At 45.3% G+C, this 25,770-nt stretch overlaps 1 pseudogene; it reads left to right on the top strand.

The window, feature by feature from the left end:
• Positions 1-578: 578 nt before the first annotated feature.
• Positions 579-25,209, top strand: LOC125507239 (annotated as a pseudogene).
• Positions 25,210-25,770: the final 561 nt, after the last annotated feature.

The raw sequence follows: 25,770 nt of genomic DNA, 5'->3' as shown, positions 1-25,770 counted from the left end.
AAACACCGCCGGGTGAGACACAAACCTAGCCTAGACTATTGGACACACGCAAAACAAGGTCCCGTCGTTTCCACCACCCCTCCCCCTGCGAGTATCCGACAAAGGTGAGGAAACCCTGGTAACACTGTGTTGGTCGAGGCGTCCTTCTCTGTCTCCCCTCTCTAAGAGCATATCCAGCCGTTGCGCCCCCAAGACACGCCGAAAATCGCCGCTTGGGGGCGAGCCGGCATTTTTTTCGGCATGGGGGCGAGCACGTCCCCAGCCATCGCCCCTAGGTCGGGCCTCAGACGTCCCCACAGTTCGGCCAAATTTCAACAAACACGGCCAAATTTCAACAAACACGACATATTTCGACGAAATTTAGACGTTTTTTACATGAATAAAATGAACGGAAAAAAACCATAAACTACGGGCCGAAGTAGGCGCTGAGCAGGGCGTAGTCGTCGTCGGCGTCGTCCTCCTGCTTCTCCTCCTTGACACGGCCGGCGCCGCTGCTCGACCCCTCGCCCCGGCGCGCTGCTTCACGGCGGCGGTGTTCGGCGATCTCCTCCAGAGCGCGGCGCTGGCGGTCCAGCTCCATGCGCGCGTAGTCCTCGCGCGCCCACTTCAAGGCGGCCTCTTCTTCGTCGGCCTCCTCGGCGAGAGCAGGCTCCGGCTTCAAGGCGGTGAGCCCCGGCTCCGGCTTCACCGTCGCCAGCCCTGGCTCCCTCTTCGGCTTGACCAGGCGAGGAGGGCCCGAGGAGGAGGAGCCACGGCCGCCGTCGTTGATGACGAGGCCAGCGTCGCGGGTGCGCCTACTGAGCGGCGTCTCGGACGGCTCTGAAGGAAATATGCCCTAGAGGCAATAATAAAGTTATTATTTATTTCCTTATAATCATGATAAATGTTTATTATTCATGCTAGAATTATATTAACCGGAAACGTAATACATGTGTGAATACATAGACAAACAAAGTGTCACTAGTATGCCTCTACTTGACTAGCTCGTTAATCAAAGATGGTTATGTTTCCTGACCATGAACAATGAGTTGTTATTTGATTAACGAGGTCACATCATTAGTTGAATGATCTGATTGACATGACCCATTCCATTAGCTTAAGCACCCGATCGTTTAGTATGTTGCTATTGCTTTCTTCATGACTTATACATGTTCCTATGACTATGAGATTATGCAACTCCCGTTTAGCCGGAGGAACACTTTGGGTGCTACCAAACGTCACAACGTAACTGGGTGATTATAAAGGAGCATTACAGGTGTCTCCAAAGGTAGATGTTGGGTTGGCGTATTTCGAGATTAGGATTTGTCACTCCGATTGTCGGAGAGGTATCTCTGGGCCCTCTCGGTAATACACATCACATAAGCCTTGCAAGCATTACAACTAATATGTCAGTTGTGAGATGATGTATTATGGAACGAGTAAAGAGACTTGCCGGTAACGAGATTGAACTAGGTATTGAGGATACCGACGATCGAACCTCGGGCAAGTAACATACCGATGACAAAGGGAACAACGTATGTTGTTATGCGGTCTGACCGATAAAGATCTTCGTAGAATATGTAGGAGCCAATATGGGCATCCAGGTCCCGCTATTGGTTATTGACCGGAGACGTGTCTCGGTCATGTCTACATTGTTCTCGAACCCGTAGGGTCCGCACGCTTAAGGTTACGATGACAGTTACATTATGAGTTTATGCATTTTGATGTACCGAAGGTTGTTCGGAGTCCCGGATGTGATCACGGACATGACGAGGAGTCTCGAAATGGTCGAGACGTAAAGATTGATATATTGGAAGCCTATGTTTGGACATCGGAAGTGTTCCGGGTGAAATCGGGATTTTACCGGGTTACCGGGAGGTTACCGGAACCCCCCGGGAGCCATATGGGCCTTCATGGGCCTTAGTGGAAAGGAGAAAGGGGCATCCCAAGGGGGCTGCGCACCTCCCCCCTCCCCTAGTCCTATTAGGACTAGGAGAGGTGGCCAGCCACCCTTCTCCCCCTTTCCCCCTTGGGAATCCTAGTTGGAATAGGATTGGGGGGGGGGAGTCCTACTCCCGGAAGGAGTAGGACTCCTCCTGCGCCCTCTCCTTGGCCGGCGCCCCCCTCCCCCCTTGGCTCCTTTATATACTGAGGTAGAGGCACCCTAGAACACACAAGTTGATCCACGTGATCTATTCCTTAGCCGTGTGCGGTGCCCCCTGCCACCATATACCTCGATAATACTGTAGCGGAGTTTAGGCGAAGCCCTGCTACTGTAGTACATCAAGATCGTCACCACGCCGTCGTGCTGACGGAACTCTTCCCCGACACTCTGTTGGATCGGAGTTCGGGGATCGTCATCGAGCTGAACGTGTGCTCGAACTCGGAGGTGCCGTAGTTTCGGTGCTTGATCGGTTGGATCGTGAAGACGTACGACTACTTCCTCTACGTCGTGTCATCGCTTCCGCAGTCGGTCTGCGTTGGGTACGTAGACAACTCTCTCCCCCTCGTTGCTATGCATCACATGATCTTGCGTGTGCGTAGGAAATTTTTTGAAATTACTACGAAACCCAACAGTGGCATCCGAGCCTAGGTTATTTATGTTGATGTTATATGCACGAGTAGAACACAAGTGAGTTGTGGATGATACAAGTCATACTGCCTACCAGCATGTCATACTTTGGTTCGGCGGTATTGTTGGACGAGACGACCCGGACCAACCTTACGCGTACGCTTACGCGAGACCGGTTCCCTCGACGTGCTTTGCACATAGATGGCTTGCGGGCGACTGTCTCTCCAACTTTAGTTGAACCAAGTATGGCTACGCCCGGTCCTTGAGAAGGTTAAACCGGAGTCTATTTGACAAGCTATCGTTGTGGTTTTTGATGCGTAGGTGAGATTGGTTCTTACTTAAGCCCGTAGCAGCCACGTAAAACATGCAACAACAAAGTAGAGGACGTCTAACTTGTTTTTGCAGGGCATGTTGTGATGTGATATGGTCAAGGCATGATGCTGAATTCTATTGTATGAGATGATCATGTTTTGTAACCGAGTTATCGTCAACTGGCAGGAGCCATATGGTTGTCGCTTTATTGTATGCAATGCAATCGCGATGTAATGCTTTACTTTATTACTAAACGGTAGTGATAGTCGTGGAAGCATAAGATTGGCGAGACGACAACGATGCTACGATGGAGATCAAGGTGTCGCGCCGGTGACGATGGTGATCATGACGGTGCTTCGGAGATGGAGATCACAAGCACAAGATGATGATGGCCATATCATATCACTTATATTGATTGCATGTGATGTTTATCTTTTTATGCATCTTATCTTGTTTTGATTGACGGTAGCATTATAAGATGATCTCTCACTAAATTATCAAGAAGTGTTCTCCCTGAGTATGCACCGTTGCCAAAGTTCGTCGTGCCCAGACACCACGTGATGATCGGGTGTGATAAGCTCAACGTCCATCTACAACGGGTGCAAGCCAGTTTTGCACACGCAGAATACTCAGGTTAAACTTGACGAGCCTAGCATATGCAGATATGGCCTCGGAACACGGAGACCGAAAGGTCGAGCGTGAATCATATAGTAGATATGATCAACATAAACGATGTTCACCATTGAAAACTACTCCATCTCACGTGATGATCGGTTATGGTTTAGTTGATTTAGATCACGTAATCACTTAGAAGATTAGAGGGATGTCTATCTAAGTGGGAGTTCTTAAGTAATATGATTAATTAAACTTAAATTTATCATGAACTTAGTACCTGATAGTATCTTGCTTGTTTATGTTGATTGTAGATAGATGGCTCGTGCTGTTGTTCCGTTGAATTTTAATGCGTTCCTTGAGAAAGCAAAGTTGAAAGATGATGGTAGCAATTACACGGACTGGGTCCGTAACTTGAGGATTATCCTCATTGCTGCTCAGAAGAATTACGTCCTGGAAGCACCGCTGGGTGCCAGGCCTGCTGCTGGAGCAACACCAGATGTTATGAACGTCTGGCAGAGCAAAGCTGATGACTACTCGATAGTTCAGTGTGCCATGTTTTACGGCTTAGAATCGGGACTTCAACGACGTTTTGAACGTCATGGAGCATATGAGATGTTCCAGGAGTTGAAGTTAATATTTCAAGCAAATGCCCGGATTGAGAGATATGAAGTCTCCAATAAATTCTATAGCTGCAAGATGGAGGAGAACAGTTCTGTCAGTGAGCATATACTCAAAATGTCTGGGTATAATAATCACTTGATTCAATTGGGAGTTAATCTTCCGGATGATTGCGTCATTGGCAGAATTCTCCAATCACTACCACCAAGCTACAAGAGCTTCGTGATGAACTATAATATGCAAGGGATGAACAAGACTATTCCCGAGCTCTTCGCAATGCTGAAAGCTGCGGAGGTAGAAATCAAGAAGGAGCATCAAGTGTTGATGGTTAACAAGACCACTAGTTTCAAGAAAAAGCGCACAGGGAAGAAGAAGGGGAACTTCAAGAAGAACGGCAAGCAAGTTGCTGCTCAAGAGAAGAAACCCAAGTCTGGACCTAAGCCTGAAACTGAGTGCTTCTACTGCAAGCAGACTGGTCACTGGAAGCGGAACTGCCCCAAGTATTTGGCGGATAAGAAGGATGGCAAGGTGAACAAAGGTATATGTGATATACATGTTATTGATGTGTACCTTACTAGAGCTCGCAGTAGCACCTGGGTATTTGATACTGGTTCTGTTGCTAATATTTGCAACTCGAAACAGGGACTACGGAATAAGCGGGCACTGGCAAAGGACGAGGTGACGATGCGCGTGGGAAACGGTTCCAAAGTTGATGTGATCGCGGTCGGCACGCTACCTCTACATCTACCTTCGGGATTAATATTAGACCTAAATAATTGTTATTTGGTGCCAGCGTTGAGCATGAACATTATATCTGGATCTTGTTTAATGCGAGACGGTTATTCATTTAAATCAGAGAATAATGGTTGTTCTATTTATATGAGTAATATCTTTTATGGTCATGCACCCTTGAAGAGTGGTCTATTATTATTGAATCTCGATAGTAGTAATACACATATTCATAATGTTGAAGCCAAAAGATGCAGAGTTGATAATGAAAGTGCAACTTATTTGTGGCACTGTCGTTTAGGTCATATCGGTATAAAGCGCATGAAGAAACTCCATACTGATGGACTTTTGGAACCACTTGATTATGAATCACTTGGTACTTGCGAACCGTGCCTCATGGGCAAGATGACTAAAACACCGTTCTCCGGTACTATGGAGAGAGCAACAGATTTGTTGGAAATCATACATACCGATGTATGTGGTCCGATGAATATTGAGGCTCGTGGCGGATATCGTTATTTTCTCACCTTCACAGATGATTTAAGCAGATATGGGTATATCTACTTAATGAAACATAAGTCTGAAACATTTGAAAAGTTCAAAGAATTTCAGAGTGAAGTTGAAAATCATCGTAACAAGAAAATAAAGTTTCTACGATCTGATCGTGGAGGAGAATATTTGAGTTACGAGTTTGGTATACATTTGAAAAACTGTGGAATAGTTTCGCAACTCACGCCACCCGGAACACCACAGCGTAATGGTGTGTCCGAACGTCGTAATCATACTTTACTGGATATGGTGCGATCTATGATGCTCTTACTGATTTACCGCTATCGTTTTGGGGTTATGCTTTAGAGACGCCCGCATTCACGTTAAATAGGGCACCATCAAAATCCGTTGAGACGACGCCTTATGAACTGTGGTTTGGCAAGAAACCAAAGTTGTCGTTTCTTAAAATTTGGGGCTACGATGCTTATGTGAAAAAGCTTCAACCTGATAAGCTCGAACCCAAATCGGAGAAATGTGTCTTCATAGGATACCCAAAGGAGACTGTTGGGTACACCTTCTATCACAGATCCGAAGGCAAGACATTCGTTGCTAAAAATGGATCCTTTCTAGAGAAAGAGTTTCTCTCGAAAGAAGTGAGTGGGAGGAAAGTAGAACTTGATGAGGTAACTGTACCTGCTCCCTTACTGGAAAGTAGTACATCACAGAAAACTGTTTCAGTGACACCTACACCAGTTAGTGAGGAAGCCAATGATAATGATCATGAAACTTCAGATCAAGATACTACTGAACCTCGTAGATCAACCAGAGTAAGATCCGCACCAGAGTGGTACGCTAATCCTGTTCTGCAAGTCATGCTACTAGATCATGATGAACCTACGAACTATGAAGAAGCGATGGTGAGCCCAGATTCCGCAAAGTGGCTTGAAGCCATGAAATCTGAGATGGGATCCATGTATGAGAACAAAGTATGGACTTTGGTTGACTTGCCCGATGATCGGCAAGCAACTGAAAATAAATGGATCTTTAAGAAGAAGACTGACGCTGATGGTAATGTTACTGTCTACAAAGCTCGACTTGTCGCAAAAAGTTTTCGGCAAGTTCAAGGGATTGACTACGATGAGACCTTCTCACCCGTAGCGATGCTTAAGTCCGTCCGAATCATGTTAGCGATTGCCGCATTTTATGATTATGAAATTTGGCAGATGGATGTCAAAACTGCATTCCTGAATGGATTTCTGGAAGAAGAGTTGTATATGATGCAACCGGAAGGTTTTGTCGATCCAAAGGGAGCTAACAAAGTGTGCAAGCTCCAGCGATCCATTTATGGACTGGTGCAAGCCTCTCGGAGTTGGAATAAACGTTTTGATAGTGTGATCAAAGCATTTGGTTTTATACAGACTTTCGGAGAAGCCTGTATTTACAAGAAAGTGAGTGGGAGCTCTGTAGCATTTCTGATATTATATGTGGATGACATATTGCTAATTGGAAATGATATAGAATTTCTGGATAGCATAAAGGGATACTTGAATAAAAAAAATTCAATGAAAGACCTCGGTGAAGCTGCTTACATATTAGGTATTAAGATCTATAGAGATAGATCAAGACGCTTAATTGGACTTTCACAAAGCACATACCTTGACAAAATTTTGAAAAAGTTCAAAATGGATCAAGCAAAGAAAGGGTTCTTGCCTGTGTTACAAGGTGTGAAGTTGAGTAAGACTCAATGCCCGACCACTGCAGAAGGTAGAGAGAATATGAAAGATGTTCCCTATGCATCAGCCATAGGATCTATCATGTACGCAATGCTGTGTACCAGACCTGATGTGTGCCTTGCTATAAGTTTAGCAGGGAGGTACCAAAGTAATCCAGGAGTGGATCACTGGACATCGGTCAAGAACATCCTGAAATACCTGAAAAGGACTAAGGATATGTTTCTCGTATATGGAGGTGACAAAGAGCTCACCGTAAAAGGTTACGTTGATGCAAGCTTTGACACTGATCCGGACGATTCTAAATCGCAAACCGGATACGTGTTTACATTAAACGGTGGAGCTGTCAGTTGGTGCAGTTCTAAACAAAGCGTCGTAGCGGGATCTACATGTGAAGCGGAGTACATAGCTGCTTCGGAAGCAGCGAACGAAGGAGTCTGGATGAAGGAGTTCATATCCGATCTAGGTGTCATACCTAATGCATCGGGTCCAATGAAAATCTTTTGTGACAATACTGGTGCAATTGCCTTGGCAAAGGAATCCAGATTTCACAAAAGGACCAAACACATCAAGAGACGCTTCAACTCCATCCGGGATCTAGTCCTGGTGAGAGACATAGAGATTTGCAAGATACATACGGATCTGAATGTTGCAGACCCGTTGACTAAGCCTCTTCCACGAGCAAAACATGATCAGCACCAAGCCTCAATGGGTGTTAGAATCATTACAATGTAATCTAGATTATTGACTCTAGTGCAAGTGGGAGACTGAAGGAAATATGCCCTAGAGGCAATAATAAAGTTATTATTTATTTCCTTATAATCATGATAAATGTTTATTATTCATGCTAGAATTGTATTAACCGGAAACGTAATACATGTGTGAATACATAGACAAACAAAGTGTCACTAGTATGCCTCTACTTGACTAGCTCGTTAATCAAAGATGGTTATGTTTCCTGACCATGAACAATGAGTTGTTATTTGATTAACGAGGTCACATCATTAGTTGAATGATCTGATTGACATGACCCATTCCATTAGCTTAGCACCCGATCGTTTAGTATGTTGCTATTGCTTTCTTCATGACTTATACATGTTCCTATGACTATGAGATTATGCAACTCCCGTTTACCGGAGGAACACTTTGGGTGCTACCAAACGTCACAATGTAACTGGGTGATTATAAAGGAGCATTACAGGTGTCTCCAAAGGTAGATGTTGAGTTGGCGTATTTCGAGATTAGGATTTGTCACTCCGATTGTCGGAGAGGTATCTCTGGGCCCTCTCGGTAATACACATCACATAAGCCTTGCAAGCATCACAACTAATATGTTAGTTGTGAGATGATGTATTACGGAACGAGTAAAGAGACTTGCCGGTAACGAGATTGAACTAGGTATTGGATACCGACGATCGAACCTCGGGCAAGTAACATACCGATGACAAAGGGAACAACGTATGTTGTTATGCGGTCTGACCGATAAAGATCTTCGTAGAATATGTAGGAGCCAATATGGGCATCCAGGTCCCGCTATTGGTTATTGACCGGAGACGTGTCTCGGTCATGTCTACATTGTTCTCGAACCCGTAGGGTCCGCACGCTTAAGGTTACAATGACAGTTACATTATGAGTTTATGCATTTTGATGTACCGAAGGTTGTTCGGAGTCCCGGATGTGATCACGGACATGACGAGGAGTCTCGAAATGGTCGAGACGTAAATATTGATATATTGGAAGCCTATGTTTGGACATCGGAAGTGTTCCGGGTGAAATCGGGATTTTACCGGGTTACCGGGAGGTTACCGAAACCCCCCGGGAGCCATATGGGCCTTCATGGGCCTTAGTGTTAAGGAGAAAGGGGCAGCCCAAGGGGGCTGCGCACCTCCCCCCTCCCCTAGTCCTATTAGGACTAGGAGAGGTGTCCGGCCACCCTTCTCCCCCTTTCCCCCTTGGGAATCCTAGTTGGAATAGGATTGGGGGGGGAGTCCTACTCCCGGAAGGAGTAGGACTCCTCCTGCGCCCTCTCCTTGGCCGGCACCCCCCTCCCCCCTTGGCTCCTTTATATACTGAGGTAGAGGCACCCTAGAACACACAAGTTGATCCACGTGATCTATTCCTTAGCCGTGTGCGGTGCCCCCTGCCACCATATACCTCGATAATACTGTAGCGGAGTTTAGGCGAAGCCCTGCTGCTGTAGTACATCAAGATCGTCACCACGCCGTCGTGCTGACGGAACTCTTCCCCGACACTCTGCTGGATCGGAGTCCGGGGATCGTCATCGAGCTGAACGTGTTCTCGAACTCGGAGGTGCCGTAGTTTCGGTGATTGATCGGTTGGATCGTGAAGACGTACGACTACTTCCTCTACGTCGTGTCATCGCTTCCGCAGTCGGTCTGCGTTGGGTACGTAGACAACTCTCTCCCCCTCGTTGCTATGCATCACATGATCTTGCGTGTGCGTAGGAAATTTTTTGAAATTACTACGAAACCCAACACGAAGGTGGAACCAAGGTATTAAAAGTAGAGTTCGAAAGGCGCACTTCCGCAGAAACAAAGGTCTTTTCTTGGAACAACTGATCTCATCGGATGAAAGTGCCATGCATAGCACTAAAATATTTTTTTTGGATGGGTTAGAAAAGGCAACCGGCAATTTTGACTCCACACGCATTCTAGGCCTTGGAGAGCATGGTACCGTTTACAAGGGGATTTTATTAGATAGGCGCGTGGTGGCCATAAAGAAGTCCAAATTGGTTGATCAAATAGAGATTGATCAATTCATTAACGAGCTTGCCATTATGTCACAAATCAATCATTGAAATGTGGTAAAACTTTTTGGATGCTGCCTCGAGTCAGATGTACCTTTGCTTGTGTATGAGTTCATATCCAACGGCGCATTGTCTGAAATCCTCCATGGTGACAACCTCAGTTCCAGGATCTCTTTAACATGGGACGATCGTATTATAATTGCTAGTGAGGCTTCAAGTGCTCTTGCTTACCTGCATTCCGCTGCTTCTATACCAATCTTTCACAGAGACGTGAAATCTGCCAATATACTCTTGACTCATAACTTCAGTGCGAAGGTTGCAGACTTCGGAGCGTCAAGATCCATCTCCATTGATGAAACTCGTGTAGTCACAGCAGTGCAAGGTACATTTGGATACCTGGATCCCGAGTATTACCACACAAGCCAACTAACTGAAAAGAGTGATGTTTATAGTTTTGGTGTGATAATTGTCGAGCCCCTTACAAGGAAAAAGTCGATCTTTCTCAATTCCCATGGTGAAAATAAAAACCTATGCCATTACTTTGTTCAAAGGCAACAAGATAACACCATCAAGCAGATCGTCGATGTTCAAGTTCTTGAGGAAGGTACGGAAAGACAGATCGACGAGATGGCCTCCCTTGCGATGGCATGCTTAAAGCATAGAGGAGAGGAGAGGCCTACCATGAAAGAAGTGGAGCCAAGACTGCAGGCCATGAGAGGGAAGATGGTGATGAAGTGAAAGTGCGTTATATCGACTAGAGGGGGGGTGAATAGGTGATTTTGATGAAAGTCTTCAAAACGTGGGAGTTATGAAGACAAACAGCGAAGATATGCCTATTACTATGCAGCGGAAGTTAGATTACACTAGGCAAGCCATGGTCAAGTATTCAATAGAGTGAAAGCACAATGACAAACAGCTGCAGTGTAATAAGGATCAGGTAGGAAGAAGTTATGAAGCCAAACAGATCATACATTCACGTTGTGAAGACAAAAGATGGAGCAAGCATGCAATGGCTTCACAATGAGTAACAGTAAGAAAAAGGAAGTGAAGATGTAACCAGTGACTCGTTGAAGACAATGATGTGTTGGACCAGTTCCAGTTGCTGTGACAACTGTACGTCTGGTTGGAGCGGCTAGGTATTTAAACCTTAGGACACACAGTCCCGGACACCCAGTCCTGAACACGCAGCTCAGGACACCAAGTCCTCACCGTATTCTCCTTGAGCTATGGTCACATAGTCCTCGCCCAATCACTCTGGTAAGTCTTCAAGGTAGACTCCCAAACCTTCACAGACTTCGTTCACTGGCAATCCACAATGTCTCTTGGATGCTCTGAATGCGACGCCTAACCGTCTGGGGATGCACAGTCCTCAAGTGTAATAAGTCTTCAGATCACACAGACAAGAAGACTTAAGTGATGCCCAATGTTCTCTGGCTCTGGGTGGTTAGGGCTTTTCTCCTCGCTAGGAATTTTCTCTCAAAGGCTTCGAGGTGGGTTGCTCTCAAACGACAAAAGCCGTGCACTGAAATCTGAGCAGCCAACCGTTTATGGTTGTAGGGGGTGGGCTATTTATAGCCACTTGGCAACCCGACCTGATTTGTCCGAAATGACCCTGGGTCACTAAGGAACTGACACGTGTCTCAACGGTCAGATTTCAAACTCTCATGGCAACTTTACTTGGGCTACAAGCAAAGCTGACTTGTCTGGCTCTGGACAAGATTCGCTCTCATTGTCTTCACTTGAAGACATAGGTTTTTGTTTTAGGCATCACTTCAGTCATTCTGACTGGTTCTCCTGGACCCCACGTATCAGTACGGTGGTTCCTATGACTCAACACAAAAGAAAAAGAACTATGAAAGATCTAAGTCTTCGAGCTCCATAGGCTTCATAACGTGTCTTCTTTTGTCATAGTCTTCAATGTGAATATCTTCATATACCACTTTTGGCTTCAATGTCTTCATACATTTTTAGGGGTCATCTATGGTAGTAAAACCGAATCAATGAGGGACTTCTACCTGTGTTATCCTGCAATTCTCACAAACACATTAGTCCGTCAACTAGGTTTGTCGTCAATACTCCAAAACCAACTAGGGGTGGCACTAGATGCACTTACAATCTCCCCCTTTTTGGTGATTGATGACAAACTAGTTGAAGTTTTCAACGGGGAATATAGTCTGTGAAATTGTAAAGGATAAGGAATTGTCTTCATAAGTTGCAAGGGCTCCCCCTGAAGATGTGCATATAAGTTAATTTGCTTTTGGAATGCAAATGCACATGGCAGGTTGTACTTGGAGATCCACTTCAGCTTATGATGACAATCCACTATGCATGTGAAAGTATATAAAGATAAAGACATGCATAATGGAAAATGGACGTCTGCAGAATGAGATAAGTGCGGAATTTATCTTCGCACAATAGGGTGGCAAACAAGTAGCAGACGACCATCTGGTTTAAGTGTTACAACTCGTAAGAACCAAATGTAGCAAAAAACGAGAGTTGTAAGCACGAAGCAAAATATAACAAAACATAAAGCACCCGCCCATATGGACCCGCTTGAAGACTATCAACCCATATGCTTCTCCTCCTTTTGTCAGTAAGGACCAAAAAGGTTTGAAGACATAGAGTGTCTACTCGTTCCCAGGAGCAGCAGGGTCGTTGGAGGTGTTTGGCGGTGCAGAAGAGCTTGGAGGTGCTGAAGCAGGTGGCGGTGAGGTAGCATCGTCTTCTTCATCAATGATTCTGACAGTGACTGTGGCAGCAGATGAAGAAAACTCAGAGTCTTCAAGTGATGGTGTGCTTCGCATCACAGCCCTTCTAGGAGGTGTGGTGTCAAACTTGAATCGCTCAGTGAAGCCATCCTCTTCAAGTTCAGCTTCAGTACACATCATTGATAGCCCTTTCCATGTACGACGACAGGTTTCATGGGTAACGAAAGCATTCTTGGTGGCAAGATTTCGAAGACGGTTGACATCCACCAAGAGGCTTTTCATCTAACGCTTTAGCCAGTCATGATGCCTATCTTGTTTTTGATGAAGGGCCACAAGAAGCTCTCGGTCATTGAGAACACGAGCACGCTTCTTGGGTCTTGAAGCAGTTGCACTATCAGTGGCTTCAGTTGAAGCAGGGTGTGGCGCACGTGTAGTGCCAGCCAAAGGATACACCCTGGAGATGGCTTCAACACCTTCATCGTTCTGAGTGAAGCTCTGGTGTTCTGCATTCTGAAGACTCAAAGGTTGCTTGGCAGGCTCAGGATATATAGCTTCAGCAGAGGTATCCACATCTGGCAAGAAGATCCGATGGTTGCGGGCTGAGGGCTGATATGAGATCGCAGAGTGAAGCTTGATCAGTCTCATTACCCAAGGAGCATAGTACTTTAAACCAAACAGATCTGAGCCTGATGCAGCTAGTTGGCGTATGAAGAGATTCTGTGCGTTGAAGCATTTGCCATGAAGAATACAGAATATCAGAGTCTTCATTGCACCCTCGATCTTGGCATTTGGAGAGTGCCCTTTAATAGGCCAGAGAGTCCGTCGGAGAATGTGATAGATGGTTCTGGGCAGGTACTCAAAGTCTTCAACAAAGAACTCTGTTGGATAAGGAGCATCGTGGGGCAATGGCTTCATCATGGAGAGCATCTGACTCATATTTGGTCCAGGCCTCTGGAATATGCTCTCAAGAGCTTCAGTGTGTAGTGGACAGCCTTCCTCGAAGAGTTCGCCGGGAGTGGGCAGGCCGGTGAGCACAATGATATCGAATGCATTGGCTTCGTGATGGACATTGCCGGTCATCCACTCCAAGGCCCAAGTCTTCGGATCTCTGTTGTATCCTTTGATGTGTAGGGTGGCATAGAATTGCAACAGAAACTCTTCATTCCAGTGCTCTTCATCAGTTATAAACTGCAGCAAACCCACTTGCTTGAAGCAATCCAGCGCTTCCTCTAAACAGGGCAGACCAGCAATGGCTTCAACATCAAGGCGCTTGTGCGGGAAGATGCGACCTTGGTTGTATAGGATGCATGAATAGTAGCTGCGCTGAGGATAGCTCCAGAACCTATCTGATGAAATCCTTTCCCTTGAATAGGGGTTCTTGGAGCTGTTGAAGAACGTATTATCTGCCTTGAAGCTATTGATGTTAAAGGAGCCAGGTGCTGATGCAGGACCTGGGAACCTTGGCAGCCTTGGGGCTGGCTTCTGGACATGAGGCCTATGCTCAACATGGTAATCAAATTGAGGACCTGCAGCAGACTCAGGAATAGAAGTGTCTGGATCAGTAGCTTCGCTGTCTTCTGAAGCTTTTGGTGGGGAGGGCTCCACATTGGCTTCAGTGTTGGTTGTGGCAGCCTCAATATTTTCAGCCTCCGCTTGACTAGCTGGAGGGTCAGTCACAAGCACGTTCTCCTAGAGAACTGCTTCTTGGTGGAGCATAGGAGTGGGCTCTTGTGGTGCTTCTTCTGCGGCTGATGCAGCCGGAATGTCTTCAGCATAGAGTTGAGGCCTTGGACCTTTGCGAAGCCTGCGGAATGCAGACGACACCTGTGGGGTTGGTGTGGGCTGGGCCTCATTGTCTTCTTCCTCTTGAGGGCGATCCGCCCATGACGCATCTTGTGCAATTGGCGTCAAAGGACGACCAATGCTGATGAGTTCGCTTTGTTCAGACTGAGGAAGGGCTGCATCATCTTGTACATTGTCCTGATGACCAATGTCTTCAGCAGCAATGGGATCGGCTGCTGGTATGTCTTCAGCTTCAAGAGCCTCTGTGGACACAGGCTCATGAACTGTCAGTTGTCGTTCTGCGTTGGGGTGAACCATAGAAATAGGTTCAACTATCAAGGGCTCTGTGGGAGCAGCCCGAGATTTCTTGATCTTTCGCTTCTTCTTGCTGGGGGCAGTAGGAGAGGCTTCAGAGCTTTTCCTCTTCCTGGCTTCAGCCTCAGCAGTTCTTGTCTTCTTGAGCTCTGAAGCTGTTGACCGGCTCTTTGGCTTCGAGCCAGTCGTTGCAGTTGGGAAGACAATTGGAACTGCTTCTTGCCTAGGTGCCTCTGGTTCAGCCATAGCAGGCTTCTTCTTCTTCTTCGCGGCCATCTTGGGGTCGATGCCAGGACGCCCAAGTGCCTTGCGCTTCTTAGCCTCATTGTAGGCTTGTACACATCTTTCAGCCAGAGACTTCATCCGCTCACGTGAACCCTGAGCTTCTGCACGCTTCTTCAGAAAATTTTCCTTTAGCTCATGCAACATGGTCTTGAAACTCTTCACTTCTTGCACGCTGAGCTTGGCCATATTATTCTTGAACTGAGCCTTTTCATGATCAATTTTCTGCTTCAGTTCAACAATGCGCTGGGCAATTGCAAGTTCTGAAGCAATAGCGCCTTGGAAGGCGACGCTGAGGCCAACGGGCAGCTGCAGATCTTTGAAGCTGATGTTTGGTGTGGCAAACCATTCGTCGATGAAGTTGTGGATGATGGCGACATCAAAGAGAGGCAAATTGTTGAAGATTTCAGCTTCTTCTCTGCTCTTGATGAGCTGCTCTAGAGCGTCATCTCCAAGATGTTCATCACTTGACAGATCAATGGCTTCGCTGCGCAGAATGGCAGCAGCTGTGAGCTCTTTGCCGGTGTGTGGCTGAGGCACCTTGGCCTTCTGGGGCTTGGAGACGCGGAATACGTCTTCAGACTGCACACTGTCTTCAGGAGGTGCAGTTGCCAATGGCTTCGCCCTTGAGATTTTTGATGAAGGGGCCGGCTTTGAAGCTTTTGGCTTCTTCGACTGCTTTGGCTTCGGTACAGCAAAAGCTTCATCAGACTCAGTGTCAGCTGGAGGGTCATTCACGGCAGTCCCTTGGGCTAAGATGCGGGTGATGAGGCCCTCAAGGATGGCATACGGACCGATGATATTGGGTTCTGCGTCGCGTGTGCCATCTGCCCTTGGTGTTGAGGGACCAGGGTTGAAGTCTAACCCCAACTTCTTCTTGTTCTGCTTCGCTGATTGTTGGGCAAACTGAAGTTGTGCTTGAACAGATTGTCGTCACGACACCAGAGTAGTGACGACGGATGTGCATCATCAGGCTGTGGCCCACGAACCATGCATGGATAGAAGCTTTGGGAAATAGCTTCATCTCTGGACCTGGGTACAAGGTTCTTGTATAAGATGTCTCCCCACGGTCTTTTGATGGCACTTTTCTCAGCATACTCTTGGGTTGTGAAGCGGTATTTGAACCATTGTTCTGCCCAATAGCGTCGAATCCATTGGATTCGGGTCTTGCGCTGCCCATAATTCTTTTCAGGATCTGTTTTATACATTTCTGCCAGGTCTTCAGGCAGATCTTTGGAAGTTCCTCCACGTCGCTGTCTGCCCCCCTTCCTTGCTGCTGCTTCTGAAGCCATAAACTTTAACTTGAAAGGCTTCAAAACTTTCAAAGGCTTCAAAGGCTTTCTTTTGCTGGACCAACAGGAACTGGCTTCAGGAGAATTTATGTGATGCTGTAGGAATTCTGCAAATGAATGCAGACTATGAGAACCAAAGGATTCTCCCACAGACATGTACCTGTGACAGCATTAAGGTGCGAGGGAAGGGGAAGAGGTCATATGCATTCTCAGAAGATTTTGAAGATTAATCAGTTTAGAAGACATTGACCTCATCGTGCGAAGACATTCACTCATAGATAAGAAGTTGGTTCCAGATTTGTACGAACCCACAGATCAGTACAAGTGTGGAATCTAACTACTTCATGAAGCACAAGTGAATATACTAGGCATGTTATGAGATGCAGATTGAGAGATCTAACTTGTGTGAAGAGAAACTTCTTATGGTAGAAAGTGACAGAACCATGAGATCAAAAGGGGCTGTAAAAAGAAGTTTTATTTACCACACTTGGAACTGCTAGATGGAGTGGGAGATGATGCCGAGCAGTTCAATCCTCCGTGCCCTAACTTGGCGACGGAAGACACCTACGGCGACGGCGAAGAGGACGATGTCCGCGATCGGCGTGAAGACGGCGTCGGAGAAGTTGCGGCAGCGAAGCGCTTCGTCGCCGGCGTCGTCGAGAGCTAGCGGTGGCGCTAGGGTTCGTGCGAGGGTGGAAAAAGGAGATAATGACCGCGGTAAGTGTGAATTTATAGGCACAGGGGCGGCACTGTGCTATTACACAGGTGCCCCTGGCGATTCGCATCTGAGGAACGCGTGGCCAGTTTGCGGAAGTTTGGGGTTTGTTCCACATCCCACGCACGCCTGGATTGTCGGGCGGTCGTTCCTGCTTCTCCGGATTTTATGTGGAGGAATGATCATTGAAAGCGGACTTTTATGGTTGTCTCTATATCTTCTGCTGACAAGGACGCAGTGAAGACATTCGACAGTTTCAATAGAATGCATATGACTTAGAGAGATAGAGTTTGAGATAGAAAGCATAGAGAAGATTGGGGTCCGATCACATTCACTTAGTTCAAAAGATTCAACACGAAGACATAGCTATAAGTGAATGCTGTAGAAGACAGAACACTAGCATATATATATATCTGTAGTCAACATAGTGAAGATAATCATGAAAATATGTTGAGTTCGAAGCCAAATCAAATGTGAAGACATTGCAGGGTAACGCCATGAGTGAAACACTTCAAAATGAAACGTTTGGTGGTGGCGTTACCCACCGTATAGGAAGTATTAGACCCAGACACGGCGCACAATTATCGTGGCGCTCCAAAGTCAAATTCCACATTAATGTATTCACACTTAGAATGTATGTCTTCATTGATTGAAGATATACTTTACTTTGTGCGTTGTACATCTAAGTCATCATATGCATAAGTGTTAGGATGTGTGCCTGATCACAGGACATTTGAGGATTCCAGGATATTTAGCTCACACCGTAACTTGCAAAACCTCTTCTCATCCAAGGGCTTGGTGAAGATATCTGCCAATTGCTCTTCAGTGTTGACGTGTATGATATCAATGTCTTCCTTCACAACATGATCTCTGAAAAAGTGATGACGAATTTCAATGTGCTTTGTCTTCGAGTGTTGAACTGGGTTGTTGGCAATCTTGATGGCGCTTTCGTTGTCGCAGTAAAGTGGCACTCGCTTCATATGAATGCCATAGTCCTTGAGTGTTTGCTTCATCCACAGAAGCTGAGTGCAGCAAGATCCAGCAGCAATGTATTCAGATTCAGCAGTGGAGAGAGATACACAGTTCTGCTTCTTTGAAGACCAACATACAAGTGATCGTCCCAGAAAGTGACATGTGCCTGATGTAGACTTGCGATCAACTTTGTCACCAGCATAATCAGCATCCGAGAATCCAACCAAATCAAACTCTGAGCCCTTTGGATACCATAATCCTAGAGTTGGGGTGTGAGCCAAATATCGAAGAATTCGCTTCACAGCTAAGTGATGCGATTCCTTTGGTGCCGCTTGAAATCGAGCACACATGCAAACACTAAGCATAATATCTGGCCTAGATGCACATAAATAAAGCAGAGAACCAATCATAGAGCGGTATACCTTTTGATCGAACTCTTTACCATTGTCGTCAAGACCCAGATGATGTTTGGCTGGCATTGGTGTTGTGAAGCCTTTGCAGTCTTGCATACCGAACTTCTTCAGGCAATCTTTAAGATACTTCTCTTGAGATATGAAGATGCCATTTCGTTGTTGTCTTATTTGAAGACCAAGGAAGAACTTCAGCTCCCCCATCATGGACATCTGATATTGCTCTTGCATCATATATCCAAACTCTTCACTGTACTTCTGATTGGTGCAGCCGAAGATAATGTCATCCACATATATTTGGCACACAAACAGTTCACCATCATATGTCTTCGTGAAAAGAGTGGGATCCAGGGAACCAGGTATGAAGCCTTTGCTCTTCAGGAAGTATTTGAGTGTGTCATACCAGTCCCTAGGGGCTTGTTTGAGGCCATACAGTGCCTTGTTGAGCTTGTATACCATGTCAGGATGTTTTGGATTTTTAAAGCCAGGCGGTTGTGCAACATACACTTCTTCTTCAATCTTGCCATTGAGAAAGGCATTTTTCACATCCATTTGATACAGAAGTATGTTATGATGATTTGCATAGGCCAGCAGTATGCGTATGGCTTCAAGCCTAGCCACAGGAGCAAATGTTTCATCGAAATCAATGCCCCCCACTTGAGTATATCCTTGAGCAATGAGACGAGCTTTGTTTCTGACAACTTGACCATGCTCATCTTGCTTGTTGCGGTATATCCATTTGGTGCCTATTATGTTGTGCTTCCGTGGATCAGGACGCTTAACCAGTTCCCATACATTATTTAGCTCAAACTGTTGAATCTCTTCTTGCATAGCTTGAATCCATTCAGGTTCCATGAAGGCTTCTTCAACTTTCTTGGGTTCTGATATTGAGACGAATGCAAAGTGCCCATAGAAATTTGCTAGCTGAGTTGCCCTTGAACGAGTGAGTGGACCAGGTGCATTGATGCTGTCAATTATTCTGTCAATCTGCACTTCATTGGCAACACGAGGATGTAAAGGGCGAAGACTTTGCTCTTGCTGATCTATGTTGTTGTTGGGAGGAATGTCTTCAGGCTGAGCATTGTCTTCATGTTGATCAGGTGCTGAGATGATAAGTTCTTCTTCAGGATGAGCTTCAGAAGGTATAATCTCTCCAGTTCCCATAAGCTTGATTGATTCACTAGCTGGAACTTCATCTAGCACATTTGGCAGTTGCTCTCTTTGTGAACCATTTGTCTCATCGAACCGCACATCCACTGTTTCAACCACTTTGTAATGAAAGAGATTGAAGACTCTGTAGGAGTGCGAATCCTTTCCATATCCAAGCATAAAACCCTCATGTGCTTTTGGTGCAAATTTTGAAGTGTGATGTGGGTCCTTGATCCAGCACCTTGCGCCAAATACTCTGAAGTAACTGATATTTGGCTTCTTGCCAGTTAGGAGTTCATAAGATGTCTTGTTCAGAAGCTTGTGAAGATAAACACGATTGATTGTATGGCATGCGGTGTCAATGGCTTTAGTCCAGAACTTTCTTGGAGTCTTGTATTCATCTAGCATCGTTCTGGCCATCTCAATGAGTGTTCTGTTCTTGCGTTCGACGACGCCATTCTGCTGTGGCGTGTACGGAGCTGAGAATTCATGTGTGATGCCCAAGGTATCAAGATATGTATCAAGGCCAGTGTTCTTGAATTCAGTGCCATTGTCACTTCTGATGTGCTTTATCTTGGCGCCAAAATTGTTCATAGCTCGATTGGCGAAGCGTCTGAAGACATCCTGCACTTCAGTCTTGTAAAGGATTATGTGCACCCAAGTATATCTAGAGTGATCATCAACAATGACGAAGCCATAGAGGCAAGCAGTAGTAGTAAAAGTTGAGTAGTGAGTGGGACTGAAAAGATCCATGTGGAGCAGTTCGAAGGGTTGAGTAGTAGTCATGATTGTCTTCGAAGGATGTTTTGCCCTCGTCATCTTCCCTGCTTCACAGGCACCGCATAAGTGATCTTTCTTGAACTTGACTCCCTCGATGCCTATGACATACTTCTTCTTCGCAAGGGTGTGGAGGTTCCTCATGCCAGCATGCCCAAGCCTCCGATGCCAAAGCCAGCATTCTGAAGTTTTTGCAAGAAGACATACTGCAAGTTGTGGCCCTGCTGAGAAATCTACCACATACAAATCATCTTTCCGATACCCTTCAAACACTAGAGACTTGTCAGATTCCATTAGTACCAGGCAACGATATTTTCCAAATATTACGACCATGTTCAAATCGCAAAGCATTGAGACAGACATTAAGTTGAAACCAAGGGATTCAACAAGCATGACTTTATCCATGTGTTGATCCTTTGAGATTGCAACTCTACCTAGACCCAATACCTTATTTTTACCAGTGTCAGCAAATGTGATGTGGCTCTTGTCAGATGGACGTAAGGTTGAGTCCATAAGAAGGCCTCTTTTGCCAGTCATGTGATTTGTACACCCACTGTCAATAATCCATTCTGAAGACTTTGAAGACGCTGGTGTCATACCTATAGTGCAGTTAGGGGGATAGGCTTCACGAAGAGAATTGTGAAGCAAAAACATTTGACGAACCAGTGGGTTATGAAAACTTAGATTCAGATTAGGACTAATAGGGGGAGTAGCATGCGATTCAGGAACGAAGTACATAATGATGCCATTCGGGCATTTTATCTTGCGCCCTACAAGATTTTTAAGGTCCCCAGCAATAGCGTTAGAAGATTTTGGTTTTTTGCTGGAGACCTTTCCCTGCAAAAGAGAGTTAAGCCTTCTTAACCACCTACATCTTCAAGGGTGGCTTAGAAGCAATAAGTCTAAGTGCAGCATCTGAAAATTTTGGCTTTGAAGCCTTAGCAAACAGTCTTGCAGGTGGACAATAGTACTCATAAGAATAAGCAGAATAATTTTTGGTCATATGAACATGACGGTTTGATGAGCTGCTCTCATATTCATATGCCTGAATATGGTTTCCCTGCAAAACATTTGTGTTAGTGTGACTCAGGTGAGTCCTCTGTTTGTATGAAGCCTTTGGACCGTATGAAGCCTTTGGTCTGAGGTTTGTCTTCTTCAAGTGAGGTGTCATGAAGACATTCACAGGAAGATTTTCCAGACACTTTTTCGGAACCCAGATCTTCTTCATAGGCGGTCCATTCCTGCAGTTAGTACCAATATACCTGGCAAACACTTCACCATTCTAATTCTTAAACAGTTTATAGTTTGCATCAAAGGATTCATCAATAATAATGGGGTTAGCACAAGTGAAGCCAGATAAATTGGATGGATCTGCTGAAAGTTCCTTTGCAGCAACCCATGTGGTTTTGGGGTACTACTCAGGTTTCCAGTAAGAGCCATCTGAATTTATTTTCCTTACGAACCCAACACCCTCTTTCCTAGGGTTTCGGTTCAGAATCTGCTTCTTGAGGACATCACATAATGTCTGATGTCCTTTAAGACTTTTGTACATCCCTGTTTCAAGCAATGTCTTCAACCTAGCATTCTCATCAGCAATAGCAGTGGTATCCTCAGCAGAGGGGTTAGTTACCACATCAACAGTTGAAGATATTGCAACAGCAGTAGCAGTGGAACATTCAGCAACAGAAGTAGCATTATCACGCTCAATGCATTTAAGACATGGTGGTTCAAATCCTTCCTGAGCGGAACTAATCTGTTCGGTGCGAAGTGACTCGTTTTCCTTTTGAAGATCTTCATGAGCCACTCTCAATTTCTCAAGTTCTTGCTTCCTTTGAAGATAATCATAGGAAAGCTTTTCATGAGTTGTTGAGAGAGTATCAAGACGATCTTCAAGTTCCTGATACTTAACGTGAAGATTTTTTATGTCTTCAATTAAGGATTCAAATCGAGTCATTTCAGCACCCAACAGATCATCGCTTCTGTCTAACAGTTTTTGAATATGTTCCATGGCCTTTTGTTGTTCAGTTGCAATTTTAGCAAGTGTTTTGTAACTGGGTTTTGAATCACAATCAGAGTCATCATCACTGGATGTTTGATAGCGAGTAGTGCGTGTGTTTACCTTGGCACTGCGTGCCATGAAGCAGTAGGTAGGAGTGGAGTCGTCCTTGTCATTTGCATCGGTGTCGGTGATGAAGTCATTGTCTTCAGTGTTGAAGATGGACTTGGCGACGTATGCTGTAGCCAGACTTGCAATGCCAGAATCAGACTCCTCCTTAGACTCCACCTCCGCCTCCTCAGAAGCGGACTCCTCCTCAGAATCCATTTCCTTGCCAACAAACGCACGTGCCTTGCCAGATGAGCTCTTCTTGTGTGATGAAGACTTTGAGGAAGACTTGAAAGAAGACTTTGAGTATTTCTTCTTCTTCTTGTCGTCAGAGTCATATTCCTTGCTCTTCTTCTTCCTTCTGTTCTCATTGTCCCACTGTGGACACTCAGAGATGAAGTGTCCAGTTTTTTTGCACTTGTGACATGTTTTCTTCTTGTAGTCATGAGCAGAAACTTCATCATTCCTTGAGTTTGATCGTGAAGATTTTCTGAAGCCTTTCTTCTTGGTGAATTTTTGGAACTTCTTCACTAGCATTGCAAGTTCCCTTCCAATGTTTTCAGGATCATCAGAACTGCTGTCAGATTCTTCTTCAGATGAGGAAACAGCTTTTGCTTTCAAGGCACGAGTTCGCCCATAGTTTGAACCGTAGATATTTCTTTTCTCAGAAAGCTGAAACTCATGTGTGTTGAGCCTCTCAAGTATGTCAAACGGATCGAGTGTCTTGAAATCAGGACATTCTTGAATAATCAGGGCTAGGATGTCAAACGAACTATCAAGTGATCTCAGCAGCGTCTTGACGATTTCATGTTTGGTGATCTCAGTGGCGCCGAGGGCTTGAAGCTCATTTGTGATGTCAGTGAGCCGGTCAAATGTGTGCTGGACATTCTCATTGTCATTTCGCTTGAAGCGGTTGAAGAGGTTGCGAAGAACACTGATTCTCTGATCTCTCTGGGTTGAGATGCCTTCATTGACCTTGGAGAGCCAGTCCCAGACCAGCTTGGATGTCTTCAAGGCACTCACACGGCCATACTGTCCTTTTGTCAGATGACCACAGATGATATTTTTGGCAGTAGAGTCCAGTTGAGTGAACTTCTTGACATCAGCAGCAGTGACACCTTCTCCAGCCTTGGGAACGCCGTTCTCGACGACATACCATAGGTCGACGTCAATGGCTTCAAGATGCATGCGCATCTTATTCTTCCAGTAGGGATATTCAGTTCCATCGAAGACGGGGCACGCAGCGGAGACTTTGATTATCCCTGCAGTCGACATAGCTAAAACTCCAGGTGGTTAAACCGAATCACACAGAACAAGGGAGCACCTTGCTCTGATACCAATTAAAAGTGCGTTATATCGACTAGAGGGGGGTGAATAGACGATTTTGATGAAAGTCTTCAAAACGTGGGAGTTATGAAGACAAACAGCGAAGATATGCCAATTACTATACAGCGGAAGTTAGATTACACTAGGCAAGCCATGGTCAAGTATTCAATAGAGTGAAAGCACAATGACAAACAGCTGCAGTGTAATAAGGATCAGGTAGGAAGAAGTTATGAAGCCAAACAGATCATACATTCACGTTGTGAAGACAAAAGATGGAGCAAGCATGCAATGGCTTCACAATGAGTAACAGTAAGAAAAAGGAAGTGAAGATGTAACCAGTGACTCATTGAAGACAATGATGTGTTGGACCAGTTCCAGTTGCTGTGACAATTGTACGTCTGGTTGGAGCGGCTAGGTATTTAAACCTTAGGACACACAGTCCCGGACACCCAGTCCTGAACACGCAGCTCAGGACACCAAGTCCTCACCGTATTCTCCTTGAGCTATGGTCACATAGTCCTCGCCCAATCACTCTGGTAAGTCTTCAAGGTAGACTCCCAAACCTTCACAGACTTCGTTCACTGGCAATCCACAATGTCTCTTGGATGCTCTGAATGCGACGCCTAACCGTCTGGGGATGCACAGTCCTCAAGTGTAATAAGTCTTCAGATCACACAGACAAGAAGACTTAAGTGATGCCCAATGTTCTCTGGCTCTGGGTGGTTAGGGCTTTTCTCCTCGCTAGGAATTTTCTCTCAAAGGCTTGGAGGTGGGTTGCTCTCAAACGACAAAAGCCGTGCACTGAAATCTGAGCAGCCAACCGTTTATGGTTGTAGGGGGTGGGCTATTTATAGCCACTTGGCAACCCGACCTGATTTGTCCGAAATGACCCTGGGTCACTAAGGAACTGACACGTGTCTCAACGGTCAGATTTCAAACTCTCATGGCAACTTTACTTGGGCTACAAGCAAAGCTGACTTGTCCGGCTCTGGACAAGATTCGCTCTCATTGTCTTCACTTGAAGACATAGGTTTTTGTTTTAGGCATCACTTCAGTCATTCTGACTGGTTCTCCTGGACCACACTTATCAGTACGGTGGTTTCTATGACTCAACACAAAAGAAAAAGAACTACAAAAGATCTAAGTCTTCGAGCTCCATAGGCTTCATAACGTGTCTTCTTTTGTCATAGTCTTCAATGTGAATATCTTCATATATCACTTTTGGCTTCAATGTCTTCATACATTTTTAGGGGTCATCTATGATAGTAAAACCGAATCAATGAGGGACTTTTACCTGTGTTATCCTGCAATTCTCACAAACACATTAGTCCCTCAACTAGGTTTGTCGTCAATACTTCAAAACCAACTAGGGGTGGCACTAGATGCACTTACATGAAGAGAAATCATGAGTTAGAAAGGCATGGTGAAACTGTGACATTGTTACCTTCAAATTATTCCAACTATTTCAGCACTAGTTTTGGGGCTGCTAATTCATCAAATCAATGTGTCACTCGATGTTGTACAATGGAGCGAGAACTAGTTTCTTGGACGGACCTACCTCGCTAAATTGTCACATTTCCCCTTCTTTTGATAGAAAAAAATGCATAGTTTTTTCCTTTGTTCTACTTGCTAAAATACCAATTAGATGAACTTTTTCTACTTTGTTCTATGAACAAGAATAATCTGGGTTTTTTATAACACGAATATGATTGTATACCAATGTTGGCAACGCTCCAAGAATCATGTCCTCTCCAAAGGTTCGTATCAACTCCCTGTTGTGATCTCTCTTCCTGAGACATGATGAACTCTCCATTTGGCACTATTGTTGGCCAGACCATGGCGATGACAACCCGCAAGGTTGAGATAGCCGAATAAATAGTCTCGACAAAGAAGCATCTCATGTAATGTGATCTAGTAAGCTTATCAAGTGAAGTTTATTCTGAAGAAGGTTGTGTAGGCATAGGAGAGCTGTTGGAAGAGAGGGGAGATGGGAAAACTTTTGATGTATGTTTTAATCAGATATAAAGGCATTTGCATGAAATTTGTTTATCTTAGAGCATCTCCAACAGCCGCGCTACACGCCGCGCGCAAAAAAACTACTTTACCGCGCGCCCTTCGCCTGGTTTT

Source organism: Triticum urartu, chromosome 5, assembly GCF_003073215.2.
Source record: "Triticum urartu cultivar G1812 chromosome 5, Tu2.1, whole genome shotgun sequence".
In the NCBI taxonomy this organism is placed as follows: domain Eukaryota; kingdom Viridiplantae; phylum Streptophyta; class Magnoliopsida; order Poales; family Poaceae; genus Triticum; species Triticum urartu.
The sequence above is the reverse complement of the archived record's forward strand: the minus strand, read 5'-3'. Positions and strand labels throughout refer to the sequence as shown.